Consider the following 535-nt stretch of genomic DNA (forward strand, 5'->3'; position numbering starts at 1 on the left):
GATGGTTTTAAAGTGGTAATTGAATTAAAATGAGGTCATTACGGTGGACTCTAATCCATTATAACTGGTGTCCTTATAAGAAAAGGAATTTAAGACACAGACACGCACAGCAAGAGGACCACATGAGGACACAGGGAGAAGGCGGCCGTCTACACACTAAGGAGAGAGGCCTCAGAGGAAATCAACCCTGCAGAGACCTTGAGCTCAGACTTCCGGCCTCCAGAATTGTGAGAAAATACATTTCTGTTGTTGAAGCCCCCAGTGTGTGGTGCTTAGCGTGGCCGTCCTGGTCACACCACTGCATCTTTTCGTCTTGCTTTCTTATGTTCTTAGCCTCCTCCGGGTGCTCTCTTCGTGTACCCAGCACGCAAATTGGGGCTGGTGAGCACCTGCGATGAGAACATATTGCCATCGAGGCCGAGGGCATGGACTCGGCCACAGGGTGGAAAACAGGCGGGAAACGGTTCTGTCTCTGCAGAACGCCCCCGAGGCACAGGAGCCACCAGACAAAGATGCAGGCCGACCCAGAACGCCC

Source organism: Pteropus alecto, unplaced genomic scaffold (genome assembly GCF_000325575.1).
Source record: "Pteropus alecto unplaced genomic scaffold, ASM32557v1 scaffold74, whole genome shotgun sequence".
Classification (NCBI taxonomy): Eukaryota; Metazoa; Chordata; class Mammalia; order Chiroptera; family Pteropodidae; genus Pteropus; species Pteropus alecto.